We start from the raw sequence: 14,383 nt of genomic DNA, 5'->3' as shown, positions 1-14,383 counted from the left end.
TCAGAGTCATTAGGTCCAGATGAGGCCCAGGTGAGGACCAGAGTTATCAGGTACACGTGAGGCCCCGGTGGGGATCAGAGGCCACAGGTCCATGTGAGGCCGGCTTGGGGACCATGGTCAACAGATCTACTTGAGGCCCAGGTGTGGAACACAGTAAGCAGGTCCAGGTGAGTCCCCAGTGGTGACAAGAGTGACCACGTCCAGGTGAGGCCCATGTGGGGACCAGGATCATCAGGTCCCGGGGAGGCCCTTGAAAGAACCAGAGTCAACAGTTCGAGGTCAGGCGCAGGTGGCAACCAGGGTCAGGAGGTCCAAGTCAGACCAAAGTGGGGTTCACAGTCACTAGGGCACGGTGTGACCCAGAGGGGGACCAGAATCACCTGGTCCAGGTGAGGCCCAGTTGAGGACCAGTTTCACCATATCTGGTTCGGCTTAGAAGGGTACCAGAATCACCTGATCGAGGTGATATGCAGTTGGGGACCAGAGTCACCAGGTCAGGGTGAGGCCCAGAGTGGTTCCAGAGTCATCGGGTCCAGGTGAGGCTCAGGTGTGGAACAGAATCTCCAGGTACCAATGATGCCCAGGTGAGGACCAGAGTCACCAGATCTGGGTGACACGCAGATAGGATCAGAGTCACCAGTTCCAGGTGACTGAGAAGAAGAAGAAGGCGTCTACTAAATCAGGTCCAGGTGGTGAAAAAGTCACCAGGACTTGGTGAGGCCCAGATTTGGACCAGATTCACCAGGTCCAGGTTATTCCCAGGTGGTGACCAGAGTCCTCGGGGCTGGGAGAGGACCAGCTAAGGACCAGATGCAACAGGTCCAAATGAGGCCCACGTGGGGACCTGAGTCACCAGCTATGTGTGAGGCCCAGGTGGCAACCCCACTCCCCAGGTCCAGGTGAGGCCAACCAGCAGGCTAGAGTCACCAGATGCAGGTGAGGACCAGGAGGGGACCAGAGTCACCAAATCCAGGTGAGGTTCATGTTCAAAGAGAGTCACCATGTCCAGGAAAGGTCCAGGTGGGGACCAGAGTCACCAGATCCAGGTGAAGCCCAGCTGGGGACCAGAGTCACTAGTCCAGATGAGGTCAAGTTTGGGACCAGAGATACCAGGTACAAGGGAGGCCCCGGTGGGGAGCAGTGGCAACAGGTCCATGTGAGACCGGCCTGGGGTCCATGGTCAACAGGTCTACTTGAGGCCCAGGTGTGGAACACAGTAAGCAGGTCCAGGTGAGTCCCCGGTGGTGACAAGTGTCACCACGTCCAGGTGAGGCCCAGGTGGGGACCAGGATCACCAGGTATAGGGGAGGCCATTGAAAGAACCAGAGTCAACAGCTCGAGGTCAGTCGCAGGTGGCGACCAGGGTCAGCAGGTCCAAGTCAGGCCAAAGTGGGGTTCACAGTCACTAGGGCACGGTGAGATGCAGAGGGGGACCAGAGTCACCTCTTCCAGGTGAGGTCCAGTTGTGGAACACAGTCACCGGGTCCCAATTTTGTCCAGTTGAGGACCATGGTCAACAGGACCAGGTGAGGCCCAGATGTGGATTGGAGTCCCCAAATCCAGGTGAAGACCAGGTGGGGACCACAGTCAACAGATCCAGGATAGTCTCATGTGCAGACCAGATTCAAGAGGTCCAGGTGAGTTGCAGGTGGCAACCACACTCACCAGATCCCGGTGAGGCCCTGGTGCGGACCAGAGTCACGAGGTACATGAGAAGCTAGAAACAATGCAGCCACCAGGTCCACGTGATGTCCACGTGGGAACGAGAATCTCCAGTTACACGTGAGGACCTGCTGGGGATCCGACTCACCATGTCCAGGTGAGACACAGGTGGGAACAAGTGTCACCATGTCCAGGTGTGGCCCAGGTGAAGACCAGAGTTAATAGGTCCAGCTGGGTCACTGTTAGTGAACAGTGTAACCATATCCTGATGCTACCCCGGTGGGTACCAGATACACCAGGTTTGGTGAGGCCCAGGTGGGACCAGAGACATGAGGTCCAGGTGAGTTCCCATGGGAACCACAGTCACCAGGTCAGGTGAGGCCATGCTTAGGATCAGAGTAACCAGTTACAGGTGAGGCCCAGGAGGAGCCAGAGTCACCTGGTACAGAAGAGGCCAAAGTCAGGACATGAGTTACCAGGATCAGTTCAGTCCCAGTGGTGAATAGAGTAACCATTTCCTGATGATGCCCTGGTAAAACCAGAGTCACCAGGTCCAGATTAGGCGCAGGTGGGGAGTATGTTCACTATGTCCCAGTGAGGCCCAGATGAGGACTAGAGTCACCAGGTCAAGTTGAGGCCTAGAAGGGTACCAGATTCACCTGGTCTAGGTGACATCCAGATGGGGACCAGAGTCACCATGTCAGGCTGAGGCCCAGAGGGGATCCAGAGTCATCAAGTCCAGGTGAGGCTCAGGTGTGGAACAGAGTATCCAGGTCATAAAATCCACAGGTGAGTACCAGAGTCAGCAGATCTGGGTGAGGTCCAGTTAGGATGAGAGTCACCAGTTCCAGGTGAGGCCAAGAAGGAGTCCACAGCAATCAGGTCCAGGTTGGGAACAAAGTCACCAAGACTGGGTGAGGCCCAGATGGGGTCCAGATTCACCAGGTCCAGGTGATTCCCAGGTGTGGACCAGAGTTACCAGTTCCAGGTGAGCACCAGGTAAGGACCAGATTCACCAGGTCCAAGTGAGGCCCACGTGGGTGCATGGGTCACCAGGTACAGGGGAGGAATAGCTGGGGACAAGAGTCACCAGATCTGGGTTCGGCCTAGGTGGCTCAGGTGGAAACCCCAATCACCAGGTCCAGGTGAGGCCAACCCTTGTGCCATGCAGAGGAACCGTGTCCCGATGATGCCCATGCAGGGACCAGCGTTACCGGCTCCTGGTGATTCCAACCTGTAGGCCATGCTGTGTAACCATGTCCCGATGATGCCCAGGGAGGGACCAAAGTCACCAGGTCCAAATGACCCAGATGGAGCATATTCACTAGGTCCCGTTGAGGCCCAGTTGAGGATCAGAGCCACCAGAACTGGTTGAGGCCTAGAGGGGTACCAGAATCACCTGGACCAGGTGACATCCAGATGGGGACCAGAGTCACCAGGTCAGGGTGAGGCCCAGAGGGGATCCAGAGTCATCATGTCCAGGTGAGGTTCAGGTGTGGAAGAGAGTATCCAGGTCATAATGATCCACAGGTGAGGACCAGAGTCACCAGATCTGGGTGAGGCCCAGATAGGAGCAGAGTCACAATTTCCAGGTGAGGCCAAGAAGGAGTCCACAGCAATCAGGTGCAGGTGGGGAACAAAGTCACCAGGACTGGGTGAGGCCCAGATGGGGACCAGATTCAACAGGTCCAGGTGATTCCCAGGTGGTGACAAGAGTTACCAGTTCCGGGTGAGGACCAGGTAAGGACCAGATTCACCAGGTCCAAGTGAGGCCCACGTGTGACCTGTGTCACCATGTATGGGTGAGGCCCGGGTGGCATCCACACTCACCAGGTCCAGGTGATGCCAACCTGCAGGCCATGCAGAGGAACCGTGTCCCGATGATGCCCAGGTAGGGACCACAGTTACCAAGTCAAGAAGAGGCCAACCTGAAGACCATTATGTGGAACCATGTCCCGATGTTGCCCATGTATGGACCAGAGTCACCAGGTCCAAATGAGGCCCAGATGGAGCATATTCACTAGGTCCAGGTGAGGCCCATTTGAGGACCAGAGTCACCAGATCTGGTTGAGGCCCAGAGGGGTACCAGAATCTCCTGGTCCAGGTGACATCCAGATAGGGACCAGAGTCACCAGTTCCAGGTGAGGCCAAGAAAGAGTCCACAGCAATCACGTCAAGAGGGGAACAAAGTCACCAGGACTGTGTGAGACCCAGACGGGGACCAGAGTCACCAGATCCAGGTGTAGCCCAGGTTGGGACCAGAGTCACTAGGTCCAGAAGAGGCCCAGGTGAGGACCAGAGTTACCAGGTACACGTGAGGCCCCGGTGGTGATCACAGGCAACAGGTTCATGTGAGGCCGGCTTGGGGACCATGGTCAACAGGTCTACTTGAGGCCCAGGCGTGGAACACAGTAACCAGGTCCACGTGAGTAACCGGTGGTGACAAGAGTCACCACGTCCAGGTGAGGCCCAGGTGGGGACCAGGTTCACCAGGTTCAGGGGAGGCCCTTGAAAGAACCAGAGTCAACAGTTCTACGTCAGTTGCAGGTGGCAACCAGGGTCATCAAGTTCAAGTCAGTACAAAGTGGGGTTCACAGTCACTAGAGCACGGTGAGACCCTGAGGGTGACCAGAGTCACCTGGTCCAGGTGAGGTCCAGTTGTGGAACACAGTCACTGGGTCCCTATTCTGAATAGTTGAGGACCATGGTCAACAGGGCCAGGTGAGGCCCAGATGGGGACCGGAGTCCCCAAATCCAGGTGAAGCCCAGGTGGAGACCCCAGTCACCAGATCCAGGGTAGTCTCAGGTGCAGACCAGAATCACCAGGTCCAGGTGAGGTGCAGGTGGCAACCACACTCACCAGGTCCCGGGGAGGCCCTGGTGGGGACGAGATCCACGAGGTACATGAGAAGCTAGAAACAAAGCAGCCACCAGGTCCACATGATGTCCATGTGGGAACGAGAATCACCAGTTACAGGTGAGGACCAGGTGGGGATCCGACTCCCCATGTCCAGGTGAGACCCAGGTGGGAACCAGTGTCACCATGTCCAGGTGTGGCTCAGGTGAAGACCAGAGTTAATAGGTCCGGATGGTTCACTGTTAGTGAACAGTGTAACCATATCCTGATGCTACCCAGGTGGGGAACAGAAATATCAGGTTCAGGTGAGGTCCCGATGGGAACCACAGTCACCAGGTCAGGTGAGGCCATGCTTAGGATCAGAGTCACCAGTTACAGGTTAGGCCCAGGTAGAGCCAGAGCCACCTGGTACAGAGACGCCAAAGTCATGGCAGAGTTACAAGGATCAGGTCAGTCCCAGTGGGAACAGAGTAACCATGTCCCGATGATGCCCAGATAGAACCAGCGTCACAGGTCCAGATGAGGCGCAGGTGTAGAGCATATTCACTAGGTCCCGGTGAGGCCCAATTGAGGACCAGAGTCACCAGGTCTTGTTGAGGCCTAGAGGGGTACCATATTCACCTGGTCTAGGTGACATCCAGATGGGGAACAGAGTCACCATGTCAGGGTGAGGCCCAGAGGGGATCCAGAGTCAGCATGTCCAGGTGAGGCTCAGGTGTGGAACAGAGTATCCAGGTCATAATGGTCCACAGGTGAGGACCAGAGTCACCAGATCTGGGTGAAGCCCAGTTAGGATCAGAGTCAACAGTTCCAGTTGAGTCCAAGAAGGAGTCCACAGCAATCAGTTCCAGGTGGGGAAGAAAGTCAACAGGACTGGGTGAGGCCCAGATGGGGACCAGATTCACCAGGTCCAGGTGATTCCCAGGTGGCGACCAGGGTTACCAGGTGCGGGGGAGGACCAGGTAAGGAACAGATTCACCAGGTCCAAGTGAGGCCCACGTAGGGACCTGTGTCACCAGGTATGGGTGAGCCCCAGGTGGTAACCCCACTCACCAGGTCCGGCTGAGGTCAACATGCAGGACATGCAGTGGAACCATGTCCCGATGGTGCCCACGTAGGTACCAGAGGGACGAGCTCCAAATGAGGCCCAGATGGAGAATATTCACTAGGTCCAGGTGAGGCCCAGTTGAGGACCAGAGTCACCAGATCTGGTTGAGGCCCAGAGGGGTACCAGAATCCCCTGGTCCAGGTGACATACAGATGGGGACCAGAGTCACCAGGTCAGGGTGAGGCACAGAGAGGTTCGAGACTCATCATGTCCAGCTGAGGCTCAGCTGTGGAACAGAGTCACCAGGTACCAATGATGCCCAGGTGAGGACCAGAGTCACCAGATCTGGGTGACGCACAGATAGGATCAGAGTCACAAGGTCCAGGTGAGGCCAAGAAAGAGTCCACAGCAATCAGGTCCAGGTGGGGAACAAAGTCACCAGGATTGCGTGAGGCCCAGATGGGGACCAGATTCACCAGGTCCAGGTGAGGCCCAGGTGGTCACCAGAGTCCCCGGTTCTGGGAGAAGACCAGGTAAGGACCAGATTCACCAGGTCCAAGAGGCCCACGTGGGGACCTGAGTCACCAGGTATGGGTGAGGCCCAGGCGGCAACCCCACTCACCAGGTTCAGGTGAGGCCAACCTGCAAGCCAGAGTCACCAGATCCAGGTGAGGCCCTAGTGGGGACCGGAGTCAACAGGTAAATGTGAGTGTACAAGAACACCACAGTCACCAGGTCCAGGTGTTGTTCATGTGGAAACGAGAGTCACCAAATCCAGGTGAGACCCGGTGGAGACCACAGTCATCAATTCCAGATTGCGGCCTAGGTGGGGGGACCAGAGTCATCAGGAAGAGTTGAGGCCAAAGAGTGGAGCAAAGTTATCATGTCCAGGTGACGCCCAGGTGGGGAACAGAGTAAACATGTCCCATTGATGCCAGGTGGGAAAAGAGTCACAAGGTTCAGACGAGGTCTAAGAGAGGAGTAGATTCACCAGGTCCTGTTGAGCTTCAGTTGAGGACCAGTGTCCCCAGGTACATTTGCGTCCCAGAGGGGGCCCAGAGTCAACCAGTTCTGGTGATGTCCAGGTGGGGACCAGAGTCACCCCGTCAGGATGAGGCCCAGAGGGGGACGAGAATCACTAGGTCCAGGTGAGGCCCCGATATGGAACTGAGAAACCAGGTCCCATGATGCCCATATGAGGACCTGAGTCACCAGGTCCAGGTGAGGTCCCTGTGGGAACCAGTCACCTCGTCCAGGTGAGGCCCAGGTGGGTCCACAATCACCAGGTCCATGTGAAGCCCAGGTATATAAGAGAGTTCCAGGTCCCAATGATACCCAGGTAAGGACCTGAGTCTACAGGTCCAGAACAGGCCCAAATATGGATCAGAGTCATTGTGTTCCAGGTGAGGCCAGATTGAGACCACAGGAACCAGGTCCAGGAGAGCCCCATATGGGAACCAGACCCACCAGATCTAGGTGAGGTCCAGGTTGGACCACAGTCACAAGGTCCACTTGAGTCGCAGGTGTCAACAGGATTCACCAAGTCCAGGTGAGGCCCAGGTGGCGACCAGTCACCAGATACAGGTGCGGACCAGCTAATGACCAGATGCTCCGGGCCCAAGTGAAGCCCAAGGGTTTACGAGAGTCACCAGGTAAGAGTGAGTCCCAGAGTGGGAACCAGAGTAACCAGTTTAGTTTGAGGCCCAGAATGGGACCAGAGGTCCCTGGTCAAAGTGAGGCCTAGGTGTGGAATAGAGTATCCAGGTCCCAATGATGCCTGGGTGAGGACCAGAGTCACTAGGGCCATGCAGGCCCAGATGGGGAAGAGAAGCAATAGGTCCTGTTGAGGCATAGAATAAGACCACTGGTGAATAAGTCACCAATATCAGGTGAACCCCTTGTGGGAACCAGAGCCACTCTATGCAGCTGAGTCCCAGGTCCATGTGAGGCCCACGTGAGGACCAGATTCATCAGGTCGAATTGAGGCATAGCTGGGGACAAGTGTCACTGGGTCTGGGTACGGCCTAGGTGGGGCAAGATTCAGCAGTTCTGAGTTAAGTCAAAGTGGGGACGAGAGACACCAGGTCCATGTGAGGCCAAACTGAGGACCAGAGTCACCAGATCCAGGTGAGGTCCATGTTGGAAAGAGAGTCACCAGGTGCAGGAGAGGTCCAGGTGTGTACAAGAGTCACCAGATCCAGGTGAAGTCCCGGTGGGGAACAGAGTCACCAGATCCAAGTGAAGCCCAGGGGGGGACCAGAGTCACTAGGTCCAGATGAGGCCCAGGTGAGGACCAGAGTTTCCAGGTACACATGAGGCCCCGGTGGGGATCAGAGGCAACAGGTTCATGTGAGGCCGGCTTGGGGACCATGGTCAACAGGTCTACTTGAGGCCCATGTGTGGAACACAGTACCAGGTCCAGGTGAGTCCCCGGTGGTGACAAGAGTCACCACGTACAGGTGAGACCCAGGTGGGGACCAGGATCACCAGGTACAGGGGAGGCCGTTGAATGAACCAGAGTCAACAGTTCGAGGTCAGGCACAGGTGGCAACCAAGGTCCGCAGGTCCAAGTCAGGCCAAAGTGGGTTTCAGAGTCATTAGGGCACGGTTAGACCCGGAGGCGGACCAGAGTCACATGGTCCAGGTGAGGTCCAAGGTTAGACCCGGAGGCGGACCAGAGTCCCATGGTCCAGGTGAGGTCTAAAGACACCGGGTCCCAATTTTGCCCAGTTGAGGACCATGGTCAACAGGGCCAGGTGTGGCCCAGATGGGGACCGGAGTCTCCAAATCCAGGAGAAGCCCAGGTGGAGACCACAGTCACCAGATCCAGGGTAGTCTCAGGTGCAGACCAGAATCACCAGGTCCAGGTGAGGTGCAGGTGGCAACTACACTCACCAAGTCCCGGTGAGGCCCTGGTGGGGACCAGAGTCACGAGGTACATGAGAAGCTAGAAACACTGCAGCCACCAGGTCCACATGAGGTCCATGTTGGAACGAGAATCACCAGTTACAGGTGAGGACCAGGTGGGGATCCGACTCACCATGTCCAGGTGAGACCCAGGTGGGAACGAGTGTCACCATGTCTAGGTGTGGCCCAGGTGAAGACCAGAGTTAATAGGTCCGGCTGGGTCACTGATAGTGAACAGTGTAACCATATCCTGATGCTACCCAGGTGGTAACCAGAGACAAAAGTTCCTGGTGAGGCCCAGGTGGAACAGAGACATGAGGTCCAGGTGAGGTCCCTATGGGAACCACAGTCACCAGGTCAGGTGAGGCCATGCTTAGGATCAGAGTCACCAGTTACAGGTGAGGCCCAGGTGGAGCCATAGTCACCAGGTCCAGATGAGGCGAAGGTGGGAGCATATTCACTAAGTCCCGTTGAGGCCCAGTAGAGGACCAGAGTCACCAGGTCTAGTTGAGGCATAGAGGGGTACCAGATTCACCTGGACTAGGTGCCTTCCAGATGGGGACCAGAGTCACCATGTCAGGGAGAGGCCCAGAGGGGATCCAGAGTCATCATGTCCAGGTGAGTCTCAGGTGTGGAACAGAGTATCCAGGTCATAATGGTCCACAGGTGAGGACCAGAGTCAACAGATCTGGGTGAGGCCCAGTTAGGATCAGAGTCAACAGTTCCAGGTGAGGCTAAGAAGGAGTCCACAGCAATCAGGTCCAGGTGGGGAAAAAATTCACGAGGACTGGGTGAGGCCCAGATGGGGACACAGATTCACCAGGTCCAAGTGATTCCCAGGTGGTGACCAGAGTTACCAGATTCACCAGGTCCAGGTGATTCCCAGGTGGTGACCAGAATTACCAGATACACCAGGTCCAAATCAGGCCCACGTAGGGGCCTGTGTCACCAGGTATGCGTGAGGCCCAAGTGGCAACCCCACTCACCGGGTCCAGGTGAGGCCTACCTGCAGGCCATGCAAAGTAACCGGGTCCCGATAATGCCAAGGTAGGGACCAGAGTTACCAGGTCAAGAAGAGGCCAACCTGCAAACCATTATGTGGAACCATGTCCCGATGTTGCCCACGTAGGGACCAGAGTCACCAGGTCCAAATGAGGCCCAGATGGAGCATATTCACTAGGTCCAGGTGAGGCCCAGTTGAGGACCAGAGGCCCCAGATCTGGTTGAGGCCCAGAGGGGTACCTGATTCACCTGGTCTAGGTGACATTCACATGGGGACCAGAGTAACCATGTCAGGGTGAGGCCCAGAGGGGATCCAGAGTCATCATGTCCAGGTGAGGCTCAGGTGTGGAACAGAGTATCCAGGTCATAATTGTCCCCAGGTGAGGACCAGAGTCACCAGATCTGGGAAAGGCCCAGTTAGGATCAGAGTTACCACTTCCAGGTGAGGCCAAGAAGGTGTCCACAGCAATGAGGTCCAGGTGGGGAACAAAGTCACCAGGTCTAGTTGATTCCCAGGTGGTGACCAGATTTACCAGTTCTGGGTGAGGACTAGGTAAGGACCAAATTCACCAGGTCCAAGTGAGGCCCACGTGGGGACCTGTGTCACCAGGCATGGGTAAGAGCCAGGTGGGAACTCCACTCACCAGGTCAAGATGAGGCCTACCTGCAGGCCATGCTGAGGAACCATGTCCTGATGATGCCCAGGTAGGGACCAGATTTACCAGGTCCAGGTGAGGCAAACCAGCAGGACATGCAGTGGAACCATTTCCCGATGATGCCCAGTGAGTGACCAGAGTCACCATGTCCAAATGAGGCCCAGATGGAGCATATTCACTAAATCCAGATGAGGCCCAGTTGAGGACAAGAGTCACCAGATCTGGTTGAGGCCTAGAGGGGTTCCAAAATCCCGTGGTCCAGGTGACATCCAGATGGGGACCAGATCACCAGGTCAGGGTGAGACCCAGAGAGGTCCCAGAGACATCATGTCCAGGTGAGGCTCAGGTGTGGAACAGAGTAACCAGGTACCAATGATGCCCAGGTGAGGACCAGAGTCACCAGGTCTCGGTGACGCACAGATAGGATCAGAGTCACCAGTTCCAAGTGAGGCCAAGAAAGAGTCCAGAGCAATCAGTTCCAGGTGGGAAACATAGTCACCAGGACTGGGTTAGGCCAGATGGGGACCAGATTCACCAGGTCCACATGAGGCCCAGGTTGTGACCAGATTCCCCGGGTCTGGGAGAAGACCTGGTAAGGGCCAGATTCACCAGGTCCAAGAGGCCCAGGTGGGGACCTGAGTCCAGGTATGTGTGAGGCCCAGGTGGCATCCCACTAACCAAGTCCAGGTGAGGCCAACCTGCAGGCCAGAGTCACCAGATCCAGGTTAGGCCCTAGTGGGGACCGGAGTCACCAGGTAAATGTGAGTCTACAAGTACACCACAGTCATCAGGTCCAGGTGTGGTTCATGTGGGAACGAGAGTCACCAAGTCCAGGTGATACCCACGTGGGGACGACAGTCTCCAGGTCCAGATTGAGGCCTCGGTTGGGGGACCAAGGTCATCAGGACCAGTTGAGGCCAAAGTTCGGAGCAAAGTTATCATGTCCATGTGAGGCCCAGGTGCGGAACAGAGTAACCATGTCCCATTGTTGCCAGGTGGGAAAAGAGTCACAAGGTCCAGACGAGGCCTAAGTGAGGAGTAGAATCACCAGATCCTGTTGAGGCCGAGTTGAGGACCAGTGACCCCAGCTCCGGGTGAGTACCGAGGGGGACCAGAGTCACCCGGTTCTGGTGATATCCAGGGGGGGACCAGAGTCAGCACGTCAGGGTGAGGCCCAGAGGGGAACGAGAATCACTAGGTCCAGGTGAGGCCCCGATGTGGAACTCAGAAACCAGGTCCCATGATATCCATATGAGGACCTGAGTCACCAGATCCAGGTGAGGTCCCTGTGGGAACCAGTCACCTCGTCCAGGTGAGGCCCAGGTGGGAACACAGTCACCAGGTCCAGGTGAGGCCCTAGTATATAAGAGAGTATCCAAGTCCCAATGATGCCCAGGTAAGGACAAGAGTCAACAGGTCCAGGAGAGGACCAAATATGGATCAGAGTCATTGTGTTCCAGGTGAGGCCAGATGGAGACCACAGGAACCAGGTCCAGAGAGCCCCATATGAGAACCAGAGCCACCAGATCCAGGTGAGGTCCAGGTGGGACCACAGTCACAAGGTCCTGGTGAGGTGCAGGTGGCAACAGGATTCACCAAGTCCAGGTGAGACCCAGGTGGCGACTAGTCACCAGATCCAGGTGCGGACCAGCTAAGGACCAGATTCACCAGGTACAAGTGAAGCCCAAGGGTGACCAGAGTCACCAGGTAAGGGTGAGGCCCAGAGGGGATACCAGAGTAACCAGTTTAGTTTGAGGCCCAGAATGGGACCAGAGGTCCCTGGTCAAAGTGAGGCCCAGGTGTGGAATAGAGTATCCAGGTCCCAATGATTCCAGGTTGAGGACCAGAGTCACTAGGGCCATGCAGGCCCAGATGGGGAACAGAATCACTAGGTCCTGGTGAGGCATAGAATAAGACCACAGTCACCAGTATCAGGTGAGCCCCTTGTGGGAACCAGAGCCACTCTATCCAGCTGAGTCCCAGGTCCATGTGAGGCCCACGTGAGGACCAGATTCATTAGGGCAAATTGAGGCATAGCTGGGGACAAGAGTCACCAGGTCTGGGTGCGGCCTAGGTGGGGCAAGATTCAGCAGTTCTGAGTTAGTTCAAAGTGGGGACGAGAGACACTAGGTCCAGGTGAGGCCAAACTGAGGACCAGAGTCACCAGATCCAGGTGAGGTCCATGTTGGAAAGAGAGTCACCAGGTCCAGGAGAGTTCCAGGTGGGGACCAGAGTCACCAGATCCAGGTGAAGTACAGGAGGGGACCAGAGTCACCAGATTCAGGTGAAGCCCAGGTGGGGACCAGAGTCAATAGGTCCAGATGAGGCCCAGGTGAAGACCAGAGTTACCAGGTACACGTGAGTCCCCGGTGGGAATCAGAGGCAACAGGTCCATGTGAGGCCGGCTTGGGGACCATGGTCAACAAGTCTAGTTGAGGCCCAGATGTGGAACACAGTAAGCAGCTCCAGGTGAGTACGCGGTTGTGACATGAGTCACCACGTCCAGGTGAGACCCAGGTGGGGACCAGGATCACAAGGTACAGGGGAGGCCCTTGAAAGTACCAGAATCAACAGTTCGAGGTGAGGCACAGGTGGTAACCAGGGTCAGCAGGTCCAAGTCAGGGCAAAGTTGGGTTTACGGTCACTAGGGCTCGGTGAGACCCAGAGGGAGACCAGAATCACCTGGTCCAGGTGAGGTCCAGTTGTTGAACACAGTCACCGGGTCCCAATTTTGCCCAGTTGAGGACCATGGTCAACAGGGCCAGGTGAGGCTCAGATGGAGACCGGAGTCCCCAAAGCAGGTGAAGCCCAGGTGGGGACCATAGTCACCAGATCCAGGGTAGTCTCAGGTGCAGACCAGAATGACCAGGTCCACTTGAGGTGCAGGTGGCAACCACACACACCAGGTCCCTGTGAGGCTCTGGTGGGGACCAGAGTCACGAGGTACATGAGAATCTAGAAACACTGCAGCCACCAGGTCCACATGATGTCCATGTGGGAACGAGAATCACCAGTTACAGGGGAGGACCAGTTTTGGATCCGACTCACCATGTCCAGGTGAGACCCAGGTGGGAACCAGTGTCAACATGTCCAGGTGTGGCCCAGGTGAAGAGCAGAGTTAATAGGTCCGGCTGGGTCACTGTTAGTGAACAGGGTAACCGTATCCTGATGCTACCAAGGTGGGTACCAGAGACACCAGGTCCTGGTGAAGCCCAGTTGGGACCAGAGACATGAGGTCCAGGTGCGGTCCCGATGGGAACCACAGTCACCAGGTCAGGTGAGGCCATGCTTAGGATCAGAGTCACCAGTTACCGGTGAACCCAAGGTGGATCCAGAGTCACCTGGTACAGAAGAGGCCAAATCAGGACCAGAGTTACCAGGATCAGGTCAGTCCCAGGGGGGAATACAGTAAACATGTCCCGATGATGCCCAGGTAGAACCAGAGTTACCAGGTCCAGATGAGGCACAGTTGGGGAGCATATTCACTAGGTCCCGGTGAGGCCCAGTTGAGGACCAGAGTCACCAGGTCTAGTGGAGGCCTAGAGGGGTACCAGATTCACCTGGTCTAGGTGACATCCACATGAGGACCAGAGTCACCACGTCAGGGTGAGGCCCAGAGTGGATCCAGAGTCATCATGTCCAGGTGAGGCTCACGTGTGGAACAGAGTATCCAGTTCATAATGGTCCACAGGGGAGGACAAGAGTCAGCAGATTGAGTTAGGCCCAGTTAGGATGAGAGTCACCAGTTCCAGGTGAGGCCAAGAAGGAGTCCACAGCAATCAGTTCCAGGTGGGAACAAAGTCATCAGGACTGGGGGAGGCCCAGATGGGGACCAGATTCACCCTGTCCAGGTGATTCCCAGGTGGTGACCAGAGTTACCAGTTCTGGGTGAGGAGCAGGTAAGGATCAGATTCACCAAGTCCAAGTGAGGCCCACTTGGGGACCTATGTCACCAGGTATGTGTGATGCCCATGTGGAAACCCCACTCACCAGGTCTAGGTGAGGCCAACCTGCAGGCCATGCAGAGGAACGGTGTCCCGATGAAGCCCAGGTAGGGACCAGATTTACCAGGTCCAGGTGAGGCCAACCTGCAGGCCATGCAGTGGAACCATCTCCCGATGATGCCCAGGTAGGGAGCAGAGTCACCAGGTCCAAATGTGGCCCACATCGAGTATATTCACTAGGTCCAGGTGATTCCCAGTTGAGGACCAGAGTCACCAGATCTGGTTGAGGCCTAGAGGGGTACCAGAA

This window comes from Canis aureus, chromosome 38 (genome assembly GCF_053574225.1).
Source record: "Canis aureus isolate CA01 chromosome 38, VMU_Caureus_v.1.0, whole genome shotgun sequence".
Lineage (NCBI taxonomy): Eukaryota > Metazoa > Chordata > Mammalia > Carnivora > Canidae > Canis > Canis aureus.
This window is presented reverse-complemented; position numbering follows the sequence as displayed.